Source organism: Danio aesculapii, chromosome 19 (assembly GCF_903798145.1).
Source record: "Danio aesculapii chromosome 19, fDanAes4.1, whole genome shotgun sequence".
Taxonomy (NCBI): domain Eukaryota; kingdom Metazoa; phylum Chordata; class Actinopteri; order Cypriniformes; family Danionidae; genus Danio; species Danio aesculapii.
Window position 1 is genome coordinate 34,961,079 of NC_079453.1, and position 15,692 is coordinate 34,976,770.

The window sequence follows — 15,692 nt, forward strand, 5'->3', positions numbered from 1 at the left end:
TGGCACGGCAGCAGCATTAAATCAATCTGCGCTAATTGCAGTGCCCCTCTGCATTCTGCAGTGATGCTCAAGATGCCATCATCCATGGTCAGTCTAGTGAATTTCCTACCACGGTTGACCTGAAACTATGGGTGCGTCTTAATCAGTTCCCTGTTGCTGATGATACCCTGGGCAACTTTTTGAGCAATGTTGCTGGGCAACTTTGGGAAATTATACTGTCAATGGGCAATCAGGGAGAAACAGGGCAACTAATTAGGCCAATAGGATACAGATACAATATTGTTGCACATTCTCAATAATAAAGTAGCCAGGCAGCAATGCTCTTCATTATTGCCCAGCAACATTGCTCAAAAAGTTGCCCTGTGTATTATCAGCATAACTGTGCATTTACATAGAAAGCGGCGAGAGCGTCAAAGTAGCCAGAAGTCATTCATTTTCAATGGGAGCCTGGCGTGGATAAGCGGTGAGGAGTGGTGCGGTGAGTCTTCGCCATTATGGCCGTTGAGGAGAGTTTATCTTTATGGTAATCAAGTCAACTTTATGGTAATGAGCTATGACACAGTTCGGAGGCAAGCAATCAGAATGTAAAAGTCCACCTGTTGAGAGGAGTCCAGAGAACACAGTCCTGTGAACTTTGGTTCTGATCACAGTTGTTCCCAAGGGTTTGATTATTGTGGTCACCGGATTTCCAATTATTTAAGACATTTTCTTACAGGGACATACATTTTTAAAAAGTTACTAGTGAGTTTATGTGCATTAATGTTAAAATGTTCTTCTTAAAAGAAGCGGGAATCTCATGATAAATATAAGGGCAATACAAAAACACTATGGCTGCTTCAAAATATTTCAGATATATGGACACATATTGGATAAGTCGAGTAAAGCCACACCACATGCAACAACTTGATCTTCTATTGTTACATGAATTTGATGAAAAGCATGTTTTTTTTATGCAGGAATGTAACTGATTTGTTGATATGCTGCAAGGGCTCCTTTAAATATGAGATCAATGTAGTGAATTCTGACACCCTCGCCAGTGGAGCTGTGAAGGCAGACAGCGTTGTTGCCAGGGTGACCAGAGCGAACTTTGACGCTCTCGTTGCCTATGGTGTGAACGCACTGTAACTCCCAAGGTCGTGGATCAGTTGGTCATGTACATGACTTTGGACACTGGTAAAGACAATAATTTGATGTTTCCCTATTCATACAGAATGCCCGAGCATACTGCCCGAGAGGTGTTTCAAAGATGGCCGATGAGTGAAATGACTTGAATTAAAGGGACTATGATATAGCTATATGTGACTCCCTGATCATTTCCCTGGCTATTTTGTATTAATTGACAGCTTCAGATGACAGGTCTGATGTGTTGTCCTTTAAAAAAAAAAAAGTATAACCATGTTTGGCTTATTACAAATTTTTTGCCAAACCACTACGTTGCTTCAAAAGCAGTTCTGAATCATTTTTGCAAGATACTTTTGTGTGGAAGTCAGTTGCCCAAGCTTGTAAACTCAGTATTAGTTTCTATGTCAATTTCCCCAGAAGACCAAGCCGCTCTGTCATTTAGTCTAATGATCAATTGTGCTTGTTCAATCTGCAACACACCCAGAGCCAGGAACAGTTTTGCTGTTAAGGAACCAGAAACCCGCAGTGTTAGCGTTCAATGACGAAATGTTACCCACCAGCCTGTCTGAACGATAAAGTGATATCATTTCCTCGACCAACACTACCTGCGAATTACTGTCAACAACATTTATACATTTCAAAATGAAAAACAACAGGACACATAATGATGTGAACAGATGATCATGCCGTGCCTTGCTGTGTGAATCATCAGCGAAAATTGACAGAACGGATCCCCAGCCTTTTGACTATGATTCTTCGAATCCACGCAGATTGATAAACATCACATAGGCTACCGTGATTCATTCATTTTGATGCATCCTTTTACGTCAGAGCGCAATCAAACGAACTGCTCCTTGAGACATTATAGCACTCATAAAACCTCTCATCTCATTAGCCCAGCTCGCTAACAGCATGGAATATTCATATGTGATTTTACAGAGCAGGCGTGGATGGAAAGCCAATGACATTACAAGAGACGCACCTCTATCAATCACTCAACTTCCTAACATAGTAACGTCACCCCTGACCTTCCTGGGAGAGTTTCTGCTCCGAATGAGTCTTTCAACGTTATTAGCGAAAGGCCCTCGTTAGCCATCATCCCAAAGGAGGGGGGTAGCAGGAGAAATGAAGACATTTGGTGGAGGTCGACCTCATCCTCACATGCTTGGGATGGAGCTATGGATTAAACAGCTGGAGGGGGGATCCCAGGGGGCCACTGAGAGAAACATTCTGCACTACAGCAGTAAAAATCTATCACACATATTTCAATTGCCCTGGCAGCATTAATAGACACTGCTGTTCTTTAATATTTGATGAACTGGCTCGTTGGACTGTCTAACAGCCAGAAGAAAGGGGTAATCAAGAAAAAGGTAATAGAGAAGTGAGAGTGGACTCATCATCTATTTTTAATCCTGATATATATGAAGACATTTTTTTTATATTGACATAGATTTTACATTGTTTTGCTGAGCAGAAGTATTGTTCTTGCCACGATTTTTAGAGTTCAGCAAAAATACTTGCAGGTATATTTAGAACAAAAACATTTAATGCATTAATTAATTATCATTTTAAAGCTTAACATTTTGCCAGAAAAAGTGACATTTTACGTTGAATGTTGTTTTCAGAAATACAAATCAGAATAAGTAGGTTATTTTTACATGAATACAGTTGCAAAAGTTTGGGCACCCCTCTGTGGCTGCACAGTAATGTGCACTTGCTTTATAATAGAGGATCACAATGAAATGCTATTTGGTTTCTAGAGAAAGCTACATAGATAATGTCATGTTTTTCAGACAGAAATCCATAGTGTAGCTTCATTTAGATGTATGGAATTAAATTGAAACTGACAATATAGGCTTTGCAAAAGTTTGGGCACCCTCTCTTTTGTCTAGATTTCGAAACCTGTAGTTACTTAATGCTGATGGATTACAACACAAAATTGATTCGAGTGACATAGTGAACGATAAAAACCCTAACACAGGTGCAACCAATCATGAAAAAGGATATTTAAGATGCTGATTGAAGAACTAGAACTAGCTGATTGCTAGTTGTGCTTATCTTTATTGTGAACCAGAAAGTAGCAACATGGGAACCTCAAAAGAACTTCCTAATGACCTAAAAACTAGGATCATTCAACAACCTGAATTAGGAAAAGAATGCAAAAAGCTACCACAATAGTTTAAAGTTTTCACAGTCAGAAATATAGTAAGAAAATGGAAGGCCACAGGAACAGTTCTGGTGAAGGAAATATATGGTAGGCTAAGAAAAATATCAGAAGATTGGGAAGAAGTATGTTCAGGAATCAGTCAAGAGGCTGAAGTTACAGCAGGGTTGGATGTTTCAGCAGGACAGTGACCCAAAGCACAGTTCCAGATCTAACAAGGAATTCATGCTCAGACATGATACAATGTTCTAGAATGGCCATCCCAGACCCCAGACTTGAACATCATCGAAAATCTATGGATTGATTTAAAAAGGGCCGTTCACACTCGGCACCCATCAAACCTGACTGAACTGGAGAAATTTTACAAGGAAGAATGGTCCAAAATGCCTTCAGAAAGAATTCAGGGACTTATCCTTGGCTATATATTACAGCAAAAGGTGGCTTTAAAAAAGGTTATTGTCATTACTCTGTTGGTGCGCCCAAATTTATGCACCTGTCTGTTTTTGTTATGACGTAAATTGCATTGCACCTGTTGATTAAATAAATGTTATTTCAGAACTGAAATGTTGCTTTTCCATAGAGAATAAAATATATTCAACTGAAATTGCTGATTTGTAAGGCCAGTAGGCTATTGCTTGCAGTTATAAAAATAATCAGGGGGTCCAAACTTTTGCGTAAAACTGTATATTCAGAATGATGATGGGGCATTATTTAACCCATGTTTTACTCATATAACTCATACAACCCACATTTACTCTGCTTACTATGTATATAAAATAATTTTAATATAACTTTGTGCTGACACCAAACTGAGACGACTTGAACCACATGCAAGTATATGTACTGTTGTACACCAGAATTATATGACTACACGGATATCATTGGGAATAAAACATTTCTGAACCAAGATATAAGACCATTTCCATTTTCCAGAGGGTCTAATAATTTCCATGTTTCTGTCATTGCGTTCAGCCTGCCAGACTTTTTGTACTTACATGTAACTGCTGCAATTAGGGAAAGAGCAAACAAGGTGCTGGCGAGGACCCGTGTCTACATATGGAACCCATTGGATCCCGGTATTGCCGTGCCTGTACGCTTCACAAACGCTTACGTCCATTTGGTGAAATTTGTCAAAACTAATATGGATCCAAATTGATTAAAACGTTAACACGTGTTCAAAAGATCCAAGCGGCTAATCCACACGCAAACGGTGGCCAGTAATTATAGACAGGATGGCAGAGCACACTTCAGGGTTGTGCGTTCTTGACATTGAAGGATGAAAGCCATGTGACATTTTGAACCACACAAGTATCATCCACTGGGTTATAAATGGAAGTGGGCAGTACTTTCACATGAAGATGGAAACACTTGTGTTGTAGTTTTGTAGCTTTTACTGTTTGTTTATTCGCTTTGGGGTTGTCTATATGTGCATGCTGTGCACCTATTTTATGTACTATATGTAGATAAAATGTAAACATTTTTCCTCAAAGTTTTAAGAAAAATTTTTGTCTTGTGTGTCCAAAAAAGATTTATAGCAAATAAGAAAAAGTACTAAGCACTTATATTTAATGGCTGGCTATCACAGTTAACATTCATGCGCACTGGTTCATAACTTTGATGCAAATTAAAATCATAAATATTAATAAAAAAAAAAATATTTGTCAAGTAATATCATAGGATCTTTGTCAGAAGAATGAGATTTTGCATACGATAACTGGTGTTTTAGTTTCACATTTGTTATAATGTAACCACACTGTAAAAGATTGCTGTAAACTTTACAGTATTACTGACAATTTTTGTTGTCAGTAATACTGTAAAATTTACATGTGCACTATAAATAAACAAGTACAATTGTGCTGTAAAACTACGGTTGTAAATTTAGCCAGTAATTCTGTAAAAATTGCCAGTAATGCTGTAAAAATTGCCAGTAATGCTGTAAAAATTGCCAGTAATACTGTAAAATTTACAAAGGCACTATACATTAACAATTACAATTGTGCTCTAAAACTATGCTCGTAAATTTTGCCAGTAATACTGTAAAAATTAGCAGTACACAATAAATTAAAAAGTGCACTAAAAATTAACAATTAAAATTGTGCTGTAAAACTATGCTTGTAAATTTAACAATATTAGTGGCAGTTTTACAGTATTACTGACAAAATTTATAAGTACACTATAAATTAACAATTTCAATTGTGCTGTAAAACTACGCTCATAAATTTAGCCATTAATACTGTAAAAATTGCAAGTAATACTGTAGAATTTACAATTGCTTTATAAATTAACAAGTATGGTTGTTTTGTAAAAGCAGTAATGCTGTAAAAATTAAATAACATTTTAATGTAGCCTGTAATACTGTAAAAAATGACCAGTGAAACTGTAAAATTTACAAGTGCACTATAAATTAACAATTACAGTTGCTGTAAAACTACGCTCATAAATGTAGCCAGTAATACTGTAAAATTAAATAAAATTAAAATTTAGCCAGTAATACTGTAAAAATTGCCATTAATATAGTAAAATTTACAAGCACGCTGTAAATTAAACATTTTATTTGTGCTGTAAATATACAGACGATTTGTAATTGCTAATTTACAGTGCGTTTGTAAATTTTACAGTATTTCTAGCAATTAAAAAAGCCAGTAATACAATAAATTTTACAGCAATTTTACAGTGCATGTTAGCCATGAACCATGGGTTTCCATTGGTTCTCCAGTGCATCCAAACCACCTAGATTTAGAACTAAAACTAATATGCATTTCTCAAAATAAGAAAACACACACACACACACACATTTATGTATGAGTATAAATGGATAAATGAGTTTGTTTTTATACAAATGATAACTAGTATGCCATGGTTACCATGATTACTGCACTGTTACAATAATAAAACCATGGTGAATTTTCCTTTAGTAAGGCTTTTAGTCTCAATAAAACATATATCATCACTGAAAATAAAAAAATGAGTTTCTGTGACATCATAGGGTATTTAAAAGAACTACAGTGTGTTTTGTGTATGTTAGCTGTTCAGTTTTACATTTGTCATAATTTAACAATATTAGCCATCAAACAATTTCAAGTCTCTAGTCGATTAGTGCATGCAAAACCACCCAGTTTCAACTGAAAATAATTTCAACATTTCTTAAGAACAGACTCCTTTTCTCTGTTTCTTAAAGCCCATTTCACCATGTGTGCTGATGGCTGCAGTTGTTAATGCATCAGTCTTCAGAGTTTGTCTATTTGACCAGAGGCCTGAAGTCTCACTTTCCCACTGAGCGTATTCGTGAAGCGGCTCAGCCTCCAGGAGAGCTCCACAGAATCGGCCTTTCAGGGAGTGTTTATGTAAACCAGGGCAAATTATTCCACCAATTACAGGGTCGCCAGGGTCAGCGCAGCTTGGAAGGGAGCAGGGAATCCAAGCTGGGCCGGGCCGCGTGTAGAGGAGCTCAAAACATCTGCTGTGAGGGTGAAGAGAGGAATAGGAGCTGGATGCTTTCCCTGGCTAAACAGCCGGCCACATGAAGATGCTTTACTTCTTAACTGATAAATCATAGCTGGGGAAGATTTGCCAAAGTAATGACAAAAGGCACTGATTTTCATTCCAGGTTCGATGGGGAGGGGATACGAAGAAAGAAAAACACAAGGAGAGTGAAGGAAATGGGGGAGGTGTGAGAACCGAAAGTGGAGTATTCACAAACTAAGAATTGGGCTTTCCAAAAGATCTGTTTGTGTTGCTTTTGTGTTTGGTTTAAAAAAAAATAATAATAAAACCGAAGTAACCAAAAAAATGCAATTTCTAGTCTTGTGGTTGAGTTCTGCGTGCTAAAATTGCCAAATGTGCATCAGAGTTATTATAGATAGATAACAAAGGATGTGTTTGCCCAACTTTTCCCTTTTCATTCGACAATGTTTTTACAACAGTCCCAGTTTCATGCTGATCTATGACAGTAACTAAAGTGCTGTATTATACATGCTTTGACAGCAGTTGTTAATATCACTCTCTCTTTTGAGCAGCACAAACAGTTCTGTAGTTCACAGCTGTATCGGTTGTCAATACTTTCACATGCATACACTAAAAAAAAAAAAATAGGTAAGAAAGCTGTCACTGGGGAGGTACTTTATAAAAAGGTTCATATTTGTCCTTTTTACGTCATTATATTTACAGTTTAGGTAAAAATATTTACATTAAAGGTATCAGTAATGAGTGGTATATTATAGTTTAGTACAGTACAGTATGATTCGGTATGGGTCACCCTGATCAAGCTTGAATTTTCACTGAACACAATCTCATGGCAATAAATATTTTTTTGGTAGTGGATGATTTGTATGAATTCGTGCAATCTTATTTGCACAGCTTAGTATGATTTGCTTATCCCCCGATGACGCTTGAGTTTGGGGGCAAAAATCATACATTTTCATACAACTGAACTCGCACCAATTAGCCACTAAACTGACTAAACATAAAATAGTTATGTTCCCTTATAAGATCAGGCTGGCAGTACACTTACTTGGTTAGAGTGGTGTATGACAGAAGGTTGTGATCAACATCATTCTTATCCTGTCATGGGCCATTCACATATCAAGACTTTTGCAAACTCAAGTAAATTTTATTACGATGTAAATGTGCGACAAGATCATGCAAAGAAATGAAGTGGCATGCCTTGCTCTTTCCATAAGTTTATACATGACGTGAATAGCTTTGTGAACAACAATAAAATCTAGCCATGTGGCTGTTTGTCACAAAAAGACGACAAGCTTTTTTGAGCACGGTTCATTGCTGCACGCTGTTATTGTATTATTAGCAACTTCTGACATTGGAAACAGACGAATAACATACTGTACTGCCCAGTGACAGATTTATACCCTTATTTTGGAGTGTTACAAAAAATTTACAAAAAAAACGTTTAAACTTATTTGTGTTATAAGGCCCTCAAAATGCAGTTCATGTTTAAGTAAACAACCAAAATGTTACAATTTTACATTTAACAACTTAAAATGTTAAAATTTTAGTTGAAGAACGTGTCATGGTGTACAGTATATTCCATAAATATTGTTATGGCTTTTTATTCTCATCTTCATCCACGTTAAACTGTGTCAGCACAATCTACATTGTAAAACACTAATGACGTAATGAATAGAAATAATGATGAATTGAAATTGACTGGATTGAATATGATCCACTAACTTTCTAAAACCAGGCTGAAACTAGAAAAACTACAATAACATTGAACCAACAAAAGTGAAACCCAATTTAAAAAGACAAGTGAAGGTTTAGACTAAACAGTATCATAATCTATGTTGTAAAATAATGAATAAAAAAATGATGAATTGAATTAAATTGAATTGAGCATGATCCACTAACTTGCTGAAACTAGAAAAACTACAGTAACATTGAACTAACAAAAGCGAAACCAATTTAAAAGGCCAAATGAAGGGTTAAACTAAACACTATCACATTGTAAATAGTGATGAAATAATGATGAATTGTATTAAATTGAACTTAATTGAATTTAATTGGATTGGATTAAATATGACTCACTAATTTACTAAAACCAGGCCGAAACTAGAAAAACTACAGTAACATTGAACCAAGAAATTAGAAACCCAATTTAAAAAGCCAAATGAAGGGTTAAACTAAACACTATCACAATCTACATTGTTAAATAACAATAAAACAATGAATAGAAATAATGCTGAATTGAATTAAATTGGATTGAATATGATCTGCTAACTTACAAAAACCAGGCCAAAACTAGAAAAACTACAGTAACATTGAACCAACAAAAGCAAAACCCAATTTAAAAAGCCAAATGAAGGGTTAAACTAAACACTTTCACAATCTACACTGTAAAATAACGATGAAACCATGAATAGAAATAATGATGAATTGCATTGTTTAGAATTGAATTGAATTGAATTGAATATGATCCGCTAACTTACAAAAACCAGGCTAAAACTAGAAAATCTACAGTAACATTGAACTAACAAAAGTGAAACCCAAATTAAAAGGCCAAATGAAGGGTTAAACTAAACAGTCTCTGTTTTGTGAATACGGCTGTGACACAACTGAATTGGCCCCTGTGTTCAAGTGTAATGATTGGTTTCTCAATGCTGCTTCAGTGCTTATCTCCGTCTCTCCCTTTTACTCTTTTTCTCCCTCTCAGCAGCGCAAGGGGAAAATGTGAGAAGCAGATGTGAAGCCTTGACTGCAGATGTGCTCGCTTAGAGGCCAAGAAAAAGCTCATCTCAGGACCTCGGAAAACACACACACACTCGCGAAAAAAAAAAAATCCTCATGAACACAGACGCCGAGGCAATACTTCATTTTGAATAATTCATTTAGGAAATGATAATAGCACTGCACTGCTGTCTAATAAAGAGCGTTGGTCTCTCGGTAAAGCCAGATCCTGCTCGCCACATTTTAGTCCGCTTCCAGGAATCACAGGAATGAGAGATACTGCATGCTCTTTTATTTACTTAGCAGATGATAACCTCTTACCACACACTCTCTCAACAGAGTTAAAAACATGCTCTCCTTTCTCCCGCAAACAGCCTAATGGGTTTAAATGCTCTCAAATATTAATGCCTGTCCTTCAGACGCTATAAGCCAAGCCCATTATTATAACAAGCAGTGGCCTGGAGGACTGGGACGATGCAGACAGAAAAGCTCAATGTTAATGAAATGAGTGTGAACGGCAGCGTTTCGAAGGGTGTAGAGACCTTTAGCTGAGAATAAAAATCGAGTTGGTGTTTACGATGGGTATAGTTAAAGTTTAGGGGTGGTTAGAGATGATCTTGATTTAAGTCTCTGTGTGAGATGATTTTTTAATCATAATTATTATAGGTGGAAAGTAGTTCTACTGCTGCTTTGACACCATTGCTTTTTCTTCTTACACGTCACCATTCATGACTGTTATTGTCATTGTATTTTCTCTCTCAGATGTATTTTATTTTTTACATTTAGTCTAGTTTAAGCTTTATTGTTATCGTATTCTCAGGTAATTTGTGGATTTTTATGTCTGATGTTTTATTTTATTTATTATTATAGTTTTTAATTGTGTTATATTTGTATTTAATATTTTTATTTTAGCTTAGTTTATGCTTTAGTGATCCCAAACAAGGCATTTGTGGATCATCAGGACAATGACAAAGTTTATAGGCTAGATATAGGCTATGTCATTCCATCCATATAATCCTTTTTTTCATTCTATCATCGATCTATCCATTCATATAATCCTTTCTGCATTCTAGGCTAGGCTAGATTATATCATTTCATCCCATCCATCCATATGTTCTTTTTTCCTTTCTATCATCCATCCATATAATTCTTTTTTTCATTCTACCATCCATCCATCTATCCATCCATCTAACCCTTTCTTCATTCTAGGCTAGACTAGGCTATATCATTCAAATCCATCCATCAATCCATATAATTATTTTTTCTTTCTATCATCCATCTATCCATATAATCCTTTTTTCATTTCATCCATCCAATCCTTTTTTCATTCTTCCATCCATCCATTCATCCATCCATCCATCCATCCATATAATCCATTCTACATTCTAGGCTAGGCTAGGCTAGGCTATATCATTCCATTCCATCCATGCATTCATCCATCCATCCGTATAATCCATTCTTCATTCTAGGCCAGGCTAGGCTAGGCTATATCATTCCATTTCATTCCATCCATCCATCCATCCATCCATATAACCCTTTTTTTCATTCTACCATCTGTCCGTCCATCTGTCTGTCCATCCATCCATCCATTTAATCCTTTCTCCATTCTAGGCCAGACTAGGCTATATAATTCCATTCCATCCATCCAAAAAATACTTTTTTTTCTATAATCCATCCATCCGTTCATCTATCCATCCATCCATTTAATCCTTTCTCCATTCTAGGCTAGACTAGGCTATATCATTTCATTCCATCCATCCCTCCATCCATAAAATACTTTTTTTTTCTATAATCCATCCATCCGTTCATCTATCCATCCATCCATATAATCCTTTTTTTAATCTATCATCCATCCATACGTCCATCCTTCCATCCATCTATATAATCCTTTCTTCATTCTAGGCTATAGGTTATCATTCCATTCTATCCATCCATCCATCAATCATTCTATATAATTCTTTTTTTTCTTTCTATCATCCATCCATTCATCCATATATTTTTTTTATTGTACATCCATCCATCCATCAACCATGTTTTTAAATAATCAAATATACATTTTATTTAACCCCTGCACACTGTTTAAATTTACTTCCTTTTGTTGTGTTAGGGATGAAATCTAAATTTAAATGTGGTTATAATGGAAGTCAATGGGGCAAAAACAGCCACAAACAGTAAATTAGGGAGAAAAAATTAAAATCTTATCTGCAAATATAAAAAAACTAACAATGCATCAAAAGCAATGTTGTTCCTAATCGTTCTCATGTCCAAAACTGTGATAAAAGGGAAAAAAATCAAGTTCACAATTACTTTTTATATTGAAAAAAGTAATTCTGTGTGTTTTTTTCATCAAATCAGTGACATCATTTATGAATTTGGCAATTAAAGAGTTAGTAATTTTCTGTAACTTTCTAAACAATTTAGTAATTCTGAATTATGCAAAAAAAAATTAAATATGTATTAATCTGATGCATTTTTACAGCAGTTTAATTTTGTGAATATTTTTCTTCCTAACATAACAAAAGGATGGTAAATTTGCCCAAAGTGTATCGTTGTTTTTTTTTTTTTTTTTTTTTCAAAGCATTTTCCCAAAATATGTTAAAATCGGATTTGTCACCAAAAATCATTCCACTAGCTGAAACACAGAAAAAATTAGGGCCAAATTAAGACACAAACTCACTCCAGAGTGGATGAAAACATCCCCAACAGCACATAAGGGTTAATGTGAATTGACGTGTAAAAAGTATAATTCAAGATTTAGAAAGTTCAATCATATTTGTATAATATAGTGCAGTAAATATACTACGAAAATACTATAGTAAATATATGTAGTAGCAATTGTGGATTGCACACAAGGCCATAAAATATAAACCAATCAATCACCCCTCTAAAGCTGTAATTTAAATCGCAATTTAAGGGAGGGGGGATGTTTTGATTTATCAGTCCGCAGTCTTGAAATCCCTAGAAAATTCTTGAAGAGAGAATGAGGCAGAGAAATGAGCCTATCACCCATTTCTTCTCCCTCATTACTGTTCTATTCATCCTCTCACTTCCAATGAGTATTGATTGGGCTGCATTTGCCATGGAGTGTGCACCTTATTCTGACAGGCTGCCTGGTGTGTTTTTATGTGTGTGAGTGTCAGATTTGTGGCAGCTGTCAGCTGGTGTCTCCCCAAGATGAGCTCAGCACAGCACAGCCCATCTCCGGGACCCTTTGACCCCTGCCTTCTCACCGGGGACCAATAACACGTCCCTTGATTTAGTGCAGGGAGGTTACATGGTACTTATGTTTAATAAACAGCACACAGAGTCAGGCCTCCCCAGCAGGACTTTGGGGGTAATCACCTCATATCCATCTTAGGCTGGTTTGGAAATGGAGGAGACGGCCTGTGGTGGAGGAAACAAGCTCTTTAGGTTATTGGATATTTTACGATTTTTTTTCACAGAGGACAGTAATTTATGGTCAATTATGTAAATGTGATTAATCAGATTTCCTCATCCATTTCCACAGGAGAAGTCTCTCAAAAACTAAGAGTTTGTCATTTGAAAAATGTTGGCTTTAAATATTGCATTTGGCTTTTAAGGAATTGTTTTACTGAGCTGGGATTTGTTGTATCTTTATGGTTGCTGGGATTTATGCATTGTAAAAAAATTTTTTGGAAATTTTAAGTTTATTTTCTGGCACTCCGGAAAAAATGTAAAAAAAAAAAAAAAAAATTAAAGAATTTTTTTTCTGGCAGCTGGGGTGCCGAAAAAAAAGTAAAATAACAGCCGTTTCAAGAGTTCACACTTAGCTGATGATTCATAATAAAGCTTGTTTGGCATGCTGTCCCAGGAGAGAGCCCTGAGCTCAAAAGATCCTCGAGCCCAGGGCTCCCTCCCGTTGCAAAGCGAGAGGGGAGTTTGAGCTCAGGTAGATTTCAAGAACTCCCATGCTGTAGTAACTAATGAACAGATAGTGATTGCTCTTAAGAGATAACTACTTACTAGGAGCATGTCTATGGTGCTGATTTGGATTAGTCAATTAACTTAATTTGCATGTTTTTGGACAGTGGGAGGAAACTGGGGAACCCGGGGGAAACCCACGTGAGCACGGTGAGAATGTGAAAACTCCGCACAGAAACGTTGGCTGGCTTGGTAAGGACTAGAACCAGTGATGTTCTTGCTGTGATGAAAACCACCTGCAAACCACTGGGCCACCATGCCACCCATCTAGGAAAGGAAGAGGAGAAGCGGGGGGAAGGGGGATTCTTCAAAGGAAGATGGCTGTTACATGGAACTTAGGGTATTTATGGTGGCTTAGAAATCGTCCGATTGATGAATTATAAATTGAGTAACGCGGGACCAGCCGCAGGCAATCATAAGCACGTGATCCTATGGAAATTAGTTTATAAATAAACTTCACTAAATTGTAGAAATTTACAGTAAAATAATGGATGTTTCCGGCTGTTATTTTATGGTAAATTACTATAATTTAACGGCCGTTATTTTATTGTAAAATTCTATAATTTAATGTCCATTATTTTATGGTAAATTTCGGTAATTTAATGTCCATTGTTTTTTTTTTTTTTTGTTTGTTTTTTGTACATTTCTGTAATTTAACAGTCGTTATTTTACATATTTTTTTCCAGCACCCCAGCTGCCAGAAAAACAACGCAAAATAAAAAAAAAATTTACAGTGCGGTAAGAAACCTGAGTTTCTACTAAGCTTGTATAGCAAAAGCTGTCAAACATAGGCTGCATTTACACTGCATGGTTCAAGTTGACTCACTTCCGATTTTGTTCTCCCATGTGGCACAGATCGTATATGGTGTAAGCAGCAAAAAAAAAAACCATGGATTCCGATTTACCCAAATCAGATTCAGGCCTTGTTCTTGTGTGGAAATTTATTCTAAATGAATCGGATCCGTGTACTCGTGTCTGCAATGTAAGCAGGTAGATCGGATTTTTACCTGTCAATGCGAGTCACACATCATTAAAAACCATAGAGAGTGACCTCAACTCTGAGGCTTTCATTTCACAACAGACTTCAGCAGAGTCTCAAACCTTAAATCTAATACACGCGGACTAAAAAAGCTTTTATAGTGTATATAGCACAAGTATTTAAGCATGTTTAGCGAGAGAGCAAGCGCAAAATCTGCCACGTAAGCAATATAAACTAATATAAAACTATTGCATACATCACGTGCATAAATCACGCCATGGACATTACATTCAGATGCCTACTGCTTTAAAAATGCCTAGATTAAAAGAAGATGGCCAAACTAGAACTTTTCTGTCATAAACTGAAGCTAAACAACTTAAAAATAAAACCCTGTGAACAGATTAAATGGATAAAGGAGCGCTGTTTTATTATCAGCTGTCAGTCAGCACCTGCTCTTTTTTTCCTGGTCATTGTGTCTTTGCCATGTGCAGTGTAAATGCAGACAATCAGATACGAGTCACTTTTAAAAGATGGCTCTCCTTCTCGTACATCAGCCTCCCCATAAAAGTTCCTGAAAGCAAAGAAGGTCAAGGTGCTCCAGGATTGGCCAGCCCAATCACCAGACATAAACATTATTGAGTGCGTCTGGGGTAAGATGGAGGAGGCATTGAAGAATAATTAAAAAAATCTTGATGAACTGGGAGTCCTGCAAAAACACTTTCTTTGCCATTTCTGATGACTTTATTAATAAGTTATTTGAGTCATTGCAGAGATGTATGGATGCAGTAGTCCAAGCTCATGGGAGTCATACACAAAATTAATTCTTTTTCCACTGCACCATGACTTTTTATTCTATACTGTGCATTATTTTTTGAAGGTGACAAGACTTTTGTCTAAGCAATGTCAGATGTTACTGTCCTAATTAAAAATCAAGGTATGGTCATATTTCATTTTGGTAAAATAACCCTAATCTAGATGCCTTTGCCTTTCATATAAGCCTCTTCTGATACCAAATGATCAACTAGAAGTCAAGTTATTATTTGTTGTTCCTTAAACTTGTGCAGGCGACAGGACTTTTGTCAGATAGTGTACAAAACAATATTTATTTATAAAGCACATTTAAAAACAACCGAAGTTGACCAAAGTGCTGCAGTCAATGAATCTGCATCAATGTTGGAAGGCAAAGGGGATCCAACTTGGCACTACAATAGTGTACCTAATAAAATTGAACCTGAGAGCATGTGCTTATTTTTAATGTGTGTTCAGAGGAGCTGGCTTGGCTGATCAAGTGTTTTGAGATACAGC